A 7,023-nucleotide genomic window follows, 5' to 3' on the forward strand; every position below is an offset into this window, starting at 1 on the left:
AAAATCCACCTAAAGAGCAACAGGCTTGGAGTGCTATCTGCTGAGGAGGTGCTGCATTATGACATCTGACATCATGTTAGGAATTTCCTGGGAGGTACACTTTGATTGTTTGGACTGTAATACATTATACATAATAAAAGTGAGAGAGACGATCCCAGTCGGAAGTTCTTCCAAGTATGGTCTCTGGAAAACTGTCTTCAAGCAGAGATTCATCGGTCAAATGCATAGGCGAAAAGTGCAAGTGAATCTCCTTTCCTCCTTGTATATTCACAATCTACATGAGCACATCTGAGACTCCAGAGGTCCCACGGTAAAATAACTTCTAAACATTTTTATTGACCTTCTGTCTCTTAAAGTTATTTGGCAATAACACATTTGATGTATAACGCCTATTAGCAGCCTGAAGAACTAAGACTCAGAGGCACATACTCTGGATAATGACACTTCAGTTTAACTATGCAAGTTAAATGATTTGTTTGTAAATAAATGATTGCTCCCTCTAAATAACTCATGTATTCATAAAATTATAGGCCAGTAATACCACAGTCCCATATAAAATAATAACAATACAATTACAGATGAAACAATTATAGTAAATCTATCATCTGATATTAATATATTATTTAACATTAGATCTTTTAAAAATCTGCTTCTAATTTTTGTATATTTCTTTGTAAGTCAGTCTTGTTAGTTGGTGTCCTTCAGTTATTTTCCAGTGACTTTCTGGCTGTCTCTGAGGAAAGTTTCAATAAATAGAAAGCTATTGCTTACTGATATTTTTTTCCTTACAACTTATTTGAGGGCTTAACCTCATTAGCCAGAGATACTCTTTTTTCAATCAGCTTTCTATTTTGAGTTGTTCTATTTTCCACACAGGCTCTTTCAGAATGCTATTATTGCTCTTAAATTCTAGGTCAGAAAGTTGTTTCTGCTATACAATTGATTACAACATTGGGTTTATTATTTTTAAACAGTATTGATTTAAAATGATAAGCACACAAAAAGGTGCTTCATCATGCGTTCAGGTACATTTATAAAAATAGAATAAAGACTAAAGCAAACATGATTCTTCCCCTACCCACTGATCCTCTATTGTTGTTTAGAGAGTGGCTCCAGAAGACAGCTTCTTTGAGAATTGTATCTGGATGGCCCAGATCCCCTAGCTTCTTTATTTGTTAGGAGCTGCTGTAGAAAGAAAGGTTGGATGACGTCTCCTTGTTCTAGGACAGTGAGGATAAACCTTTTAGAGACCAAAACCCACTTATCTATCACGAAGTGTCAACAGTGAACTGTTATCCCATGCTCGGCTGCTAGGGCGATGCTGGGGCAACTCGGCTCTGGGGCGTGCTGGGGCACGGTGTGCCATTCACCAGCACTGGTCTAGGAACTGGTGCTCTGTGAAGAGAAGTGTGAAGAGAACAGGAGCTGAAGCATGGCAAGGCCTGCCTGAGTGGCAGAAGCTGCTTCTTCTTTTGTCCATGAGAAGGAGGAACGGGCCCCTGTGAGTGGCTGGGGTCTGGGACAGAGAAGTTAAAAAGCTAGGTCTAGGCCATAGAAGCTGTGACAGATCAAAATATGTAAAGGCAGGCAACATCCTCTGTTCAGACTGAGGATAATTTCTAGAATGAGAAAGCGTGGAAAACAAAAAGGGGTATAAGTATATACTCAGTATAAGTAAATTTGAGTATAAGTAAATAAACAAACCCACACTCTGACAAGGATGTGTGGGCATTACATTAAGTCAGAGCGGGTGTGAGCGCAGTTTCAGAAAATGTTCAAAGCAGGTGACTGCAATAGATATGACCAACTCCCTCTTAAGAAAATCCTGGCTGGGTGTGGCACCTCATGCCTGTAATTCTAGCTACTTGAGAGGTTGAGGCAGGTCAACTTCACGTTCATGGCCAGACTAGGAGATTTAGTGAGATCCTGTCTCAAAACAAAAATGAAAAGGCCTTGGACATAGCTCAGTGGTAGAGCATCTCTCAGTTCAATCACTGGTGCAACGAACAAAAACCAAAAAACTCTGCACAAATAAATATGTGCAATTAATTATATGTTAATAAAAATTTTATAACAGAAAAAAAGCCAAGAGTCTAAACAGTTTCCAGGTGTTTCATATGTAAACAACATTAAAATTGTTAATTCTGCTAATCAAGTTTTTCTTTCAAAAAAGATACTAATATTACAATTTATATGTGGCAGAGTATCCATTACCTGCAGTGCTTGTGAGAAGTGTTTCAGACTTGGGAATACTGGCATGTACACAATGAGATATCTTGGGGATAAGATCCAAGACTACACATAAAATTTGTTTATGTTTCATATACACATTTTACGGATAACCTTAAGGTAATTTTATATACTATTTTGAGTACTCTAGGGTTTTTACTGCTACCTGTCACGAGTTCAGGTATGGAATTTTTCACTTGCGGCATCGTGTTGGTTTTTGAGAAGTTTCCGATTTTTTTTCATATTTTGGAGTTTAAATGTCCAGATTAGGGATGTTCAACCTGTATTCCATTGGTTTGTGTATTGTTCTGTTTCATGCCAGAAAAAGAAATAAGAAAAGTACAGAAATTACACCCAATTCAAAATTATGCCCTATTCTAAAAATTTAATGCATTTAGATTTCTATAAGAAACTTAGAACCCTGTCATTTTGTTAAGGTCACTTGTCACTGATGGTTCACAGATTAGTATTTTGGAACACAAAACATGTTTCTAAAACATGTCTAAGATAGTAATATTTATTATCTTCAGAGATACTTACACTGGTGGTATTAGTTGTAATACAGCGTATAAACATCCCAGACAACATTATTTACTGAATCATCTAGACGGTAAAAAAAAAAAAGGCCTAAAAGCCAGTGAATGCAATATACCCTGATAATTTACAGATAAGTATTCAGAGACAGTACAAAGAGAATATATTAGTACTAAGAGCATGTTAAAGGAGTAACCAGGGAAACATGGTATTTACAATTGGAATATTGTATTCCAACATTCATGGAATATTCTTATTCCTTTTAGGAGAGAGGAAAGCAAAGCAGAGTGTTTGAAAAAGATGAGGCAAAAAGATATAAAGTTCTGACTGCTATATTTGAGGTCAAAATGATTGCTTTCATTTGATTCTGCTGTCCATGTGTTTTTGCTTAAATTTTTAGTGCAGAGTCTAATGTGTGAATTCATCTGCATGGACAAGTGGACCTTGTGTTAGCCTCCTCTTGTCCAGTTACCTTGGCTGGACAGGGCAGTCTAGATCAGGAAGAACAAACCTGGCTGACTGTGCTCACCCTTCAGACAATACTTTGGATTCTCACCAAAAGAGAGCTCTTAGTGATTTTCAGAAAAGGTGGCATGGCTGAATATCCCCCCACCAATCTACCTCTTATTCTTAAGTTTGTTTTTTTAAGACTGGGTCTCACTATGTAGTGGAGGTTGGTCTTGAACTCACTGTGTAGCCCAGCCTTGCCTTGAACTTGTGGTGATCTTCCTGCCTTAGCCTCCTGAATGCTGAGAATACAGGCATGTGTACCATGTCTGGGGTAAATTTGGTTATTATAAACTTGTCCATAGCTCCACAATTAAAAAAGAGCCAAAGGGTTTGGATCTTAAATTTGGAAGGGTTTATGACCTGGCATCTTTCTGAGTACAGGAAGATTTTCCTAATCCCTCAAATGGGTCCTTTTCTCTTTTGGAATAATTGAACCAATAAATGAACCAAACTCCAAATGAGTGGTGAGCAGTCATTTTTTAAAATGACTTAATTTTTTTCATTTGTTGATGAGATTAATGATTTTCTGCTGTCACATTTGGAACTGAAAATATTTCTAGTTTCACCTTTAACAATAATTTCAATTATGTTACTTCATGGAACCATTGGAAGATACTGAAGACAAAATATGAATAGAAAAATCTACTGCTACTGCTCAGTTTGTAAAAGATTATTATTAGACTATCTAAATAGGGGTACACAGGGAAACAAGGAAGAAGAAAGATTAAAATATAGTAGATTCACTATATTAATTTGAACTTTTGGTTGCACTTATAGAAAATCAAATAAAATTGACCTCAGTGACAAGAAGATTGTATTATTTTATGTATATATATATATATATATATACACACACACACATCTGTCCATTGGTATTCATGGTGGATTGGTTCTAGGAACCTCCATGTACACATATATATATATATATATACACACACACACATCTGTCCATTGGTATTCATGGTGGATTGGTTCTAGGAACCTCCATGTACACCAAAGTCCAAGGGTGCTCAAATTCCTTTTACAAAATGGTACAGTATTTGCATATAACACATCTATATCTTCCCATATACCTTGGGTCATATCTAGAGTACTTTTTAAAATTTATTTTTTCACAGTTCTGGGGATCAAACCCAGGGATTCTTATCTACTAGGCAAGTACTCTGCCTCTGAACTACATTCCAACCCAAATTTAATAGAATGCTAATTCAATTTAATGTGAATGCTAGGTAAATAGTTGTTAATATTGTTCATGGAAGAACATCAAGAAAAATGTCATTTTATACATTTTTTCTAAATATCTTTTTTCACAGTTGATTGAATCTGAGGACACTAAACCAGGAGACAGTGAACCTGGAGGTATGAGGGACAAACTATATACTGGGCAGCTCACAAAAACCAAAGATCAAGAAGGTAGGTCTGAACACAGTCAAGCTCCCTTGGGTACTCTGTCACATGATCAGAAGTCCATCTTTCGGCTAAATAATAGCCAGTTGTGAAACACAGCTGCTTTCACTGGACCACATGCAGACAGAGGCAAGGGTAGAACTGAAAAAGGATGCTGTTTTCATAAGAAATAAACGGAGTATTAAACAACAGTGAAATCAGGCACAGTGGTGCATCCCTCTAGTCCCAGCTACTCAGGAGACTCACAGGAGGACTGAATGTTCGAGTCCTACCTGGGCAGTTCAGCAAGACGCTGTTTCAAAATAAAAATTAAAAAAGGATGGGCTAAAACTCAGTCCCTAGCACTGTGCAAAACAAAACATCAAAACCAAAACAAAATGACAAAATTATGAAGAAGGAAGACATCCAGGAAAATGCCTTGTCATGTTTCTTGAATATTTAGAAATAATCAAGATCAGTCTCCAGGGTCAAGTATACTTAAAGGAAAAACTTTATGCGAGGAAATTATTTGAAACTTTAAAGCTACATCAACATATAGCAATCTGTTGAACAGTGGCTTATTGTGCAATGCTTAATTAATTACTAATACTCACTGTCCACTCATTACATACAAGGTACACCCCTAGATTCTTTGGTACCAGGAGGAAGTTGCTAAGACGAGTAACCACCTACCTTGCAGAGTATATACATTAGTAATCTGTAGGAGGTAAACCAAGCTGCAATAAGTAGGTCTAGCTAACATAAAGGCTTGAACATTTGTTTAAAAGAAAAATCATAGACTCATATTACTATTATTTCCTCTAAAAAGGTTAGTGGCCTTCTTTTTAAAAGATATGACCCCAACCATTCTTGATCTGGACTAAGTTTGCAATCGGCCTCAAGCATATCGTGCATACTGATACTATTAATCTAGTTTCAGCTGAAGACTTTCCACTGAAATTTCTTGTGTTTCGCTGTTTTTCAGTGGAATTTTAGGGAAATAACCAGAGAGGACAGATAAAGGTAGACTAATTCTTAAGTGCTATAAGTATGCTTCAATTTATTATTTTTATAATTAATTTTGAAGCCTAATTTTGAAAAGCATGGGAGAAAAGGCGGAGGAGAGCAAGAAGGTTGGGAGGACACCAGCAGGTGGCGCTTGTTTCTTTTAAGAAAATTATAATATTTTGTTCTCAACCAAGAATTCTTTAGGAATTAAGGGCGACTAGGCCGCAGTAATCACAAGTGACACAGAGCATGCCATACTTACGTGCTGAGTCCATCAATTCACAAGTTCCTGCTTGACGCCTTCGCCATCACAGTTCTCAGCAAAAGCTGTCATGTTTTCTTACTTGATCGCCAGCCACGTTTGTCTCCCCAAGCCACCAACCTAGAGGAACCCTAAGGCCTCGTGCAGAGCAAAAACAAAGACCCTAGAGAGATGGAGCTGTCGCTTTGGGAAAGGAGTCAGACTTCATGCGTCTCCCAGCTGGTCTGTCCTTGGGTGACAGAGGGTCCCTCTTGCCGTTAAACCTGGGCTGGGCAATCACCCTGGGTCATGCACGGCAGAACGTGAATGCTGCACCCTACGAGACAAGAAGCAGCACAAGGACACGGACAGTACCCAGGCTCAGGCTCAAGCTGGGCCTTAATGGCTTGCTGTGTCACTGGCCTTCTAATCTCTCCTAACACAACCCAATTTGGGGCTCACTCAGCCATAGCCAGACCCTCTCCTTTATACGATGAAGTATTCTGTCTACCCTAAAAAAAAAAAAAAAAAAAAAAAAAAGATCCCTTTTCAACATCCTTCCTTTCTGGGTCTGTAGCTTTCTACTGTGGCTTGCCAACTACAAGGCTCCACTGTATTTGTTAGTTCACGCTGGTAGTCTAGTCCTGGAGCCCACTGGGAAGGACGGCCACCTACACTTGAATCCAGCGCCACCTCTGTCTGCAGCGATTACTTTAGATAAATTTCTTAATTCCTCTTTGTAGTCTGAGGGTAGCAGTAGTTCCAGTTAGGGGCTCCTGGATTTAAAGAGAGAATTTATGTACCTAGATTTGCGCCTGATGCGCGAGGGCTGGGGGTGGGTCCGTGGAGCTCACCCAATCTTGAAAACAGCCTTTGGAGGGCTCTGGGTCAAACCTTCAGGATGACTCTCCTCCCCGTGAGCTCGCTGTATTTCAAATTCCACCCGTTGCCTCGCCTAAAATGTAGAATTCCTTGCGCCCTAAAACCTCCCGAGGCGAGAGGAAACCCGGCGGGTCGGGCGTCGGGTTTCGGGTCGGACCGCGGGGCTCCGGGGGCGGGCGGGCCGGGGGAGGAGCGGGCGGGGTGCAAAGGTTGTCGGTCCTCAGACCTGCGGC

General features: G+C 39.2%; 1 long non-coding RNA gene across 1 annotated transcript; it reads right to left on the minus strand.

The window, feature by feature from the left end:
- Positions 1 to 316: 316 nt before the first annotated feature.
- On the minus strand, positions 317 to 6,965 carry LOC102012013. Its single transcript, XR_261437.2, has 4 exons — positions 6,712 to 6,965; positions 5,930 to 6,245; positions 2,396 to 2,537; positions 317 to 1,395 (listed from the first exon to the last, which is right to left on the minus strand). It is a non-coding gene; the product is annotated as an uncharacterized LOC102012013 (long non-coding RNA).
- Between the last annotated feature and the right edge of the window lie 58 nt (positions 6,966 to 7,023).

Source organism: Chinchilla lanigera, unplaced genomic scaffold, assembly GCF_000276665.1.
Source record: "Chinchilla lanigera isolate Chin_1 unplaced genomic scaffold, ChiLan1.0 scaffold00030, whole genome shotgun sequence".
Lineage (NCBI taxonomy): Eukaryota > Metazoa > Chordata > Mammalia > Rodentia > Chinchillidae > Chinchilla > Chinchilla lanigera.